Consider the following 1,355-nt stretch of genomic DNA (forward strand, 5'->3'; position numbering starts at 1 on the left):
CAGTTGTTTTAATTATGACAGAGTGGCGGGCAAAGTGCTCTACATGCGATCTGTTGCTGATTTCAATTAACAACACACTGTAGATAGGCCTACGTGATCTGAACAGATTTAGTCTCTCTGACTTCTAAACGTAACTATCAGCCACACAACATGTGTTCTGGACAGAATAAGTCTTTAAATCAGACAAGTAGTAATTAAAATCCCTCCGATTCAAAAACGATAAAAAAGTTTATATAAAACGTCATCATGTTGTAAACCAATCAGGTGTTAAATCAGCTGTGAAGCCGGCGTTTCCCAGCATGCTCTGGGTCCGCCTGGGTCCGCCTGGCTCTTGCAGTTGGTGAAAAGCAACTGCGCCGCCTGCGTCTCAGAACTGCGGCCGCCTTGCTCTCGTGAGATTTCCGTTGCCCACGTGTGCATGACGTCAGAGCAAGTCGGGATCAAGTCTGACACAAATCTAACCGGCATGCAACGGGCGCCGATCGGCGGTGATCGATTCTGCGCAGACCTGGCTCATCTCGAACGAGCCTATTGATGTAGACAAATATAGGAAATTCAAAGACCCCACTGAGACCCAATGAGATCCAAGCATTCAGTGCTGGGCTGAGCTAACCCAATCTGCCTGCGGGGCTCACGTCCTCATTATTTGACACTTTGGTATTGTTTTAACATGACAACATTTATCGGTCAGAAAAGACAAAAAAACATAATATGTGGTCTTTAAGTGTTTCAGTGTAACAATTCAAGTATCATAATAGTCAGCTGAGTTGTTGAACCATCTACTGGCAGTGTTTTTTCTCTGATAGAGTTGCTGAGGAGGAAGCGGTGGAGCACTTTGAAGAGGACGGGCAAAGCCAAAAGCCCTTAACTAACGCTACTAACTGGAGTGATCACAGACAAGGCAGAGACTACAGACCTGTGCGGCTGCACGCAGAAAAATGGACTCCTGGACTTCTGTTCAGTAACTGAGTTGAGCTTCCCCACTTTGCTTTCATATAGACTTTTGATTTGGGATGTTTAATCTTTTTAAATAGTTTAATTTTTTTCTTTTTATTTAGTTTAGCTTTTTCTGGATAAAATAAATGATCACATCCTGCCTTTGTCGTAGTTTTGTTTGGGTTGCCATTCTTTGGTCTCCCTTATATTAAAGAAACTAGGCCTACCAAGTTCATTGTTTTGATATTAAAGTGCCCATATTATGAAAAAAATATCTCCTTTTATTTTTTGTTTCTGGTGCTTCCACATGCAAACAAACTTGTAAAAAAACATCCATGCTGTTTTGATTGAGATACGGTTTCTGAATGTCCTCTGCCCTCAGTCTCCGAGTGAGCTGTTCAAAATCTGCACGGCTTTCT

The sequence above is a fragment of the Etheostoma spectabile genome, chromosome 19 (assembly GCF_008692095.1).
Source record: "Etheostoma spectabile isolate EspeVRDwgs_2016 chromosome 19, UIUC_Espe_1.0, whole genome shotgun sequence".
Lineage (NCBI taxonomy): Eukaryota > Metazoa > Chordata > Actinopteri > Perciformes > Percidae > Etheostoma > Etheostoma spectabile.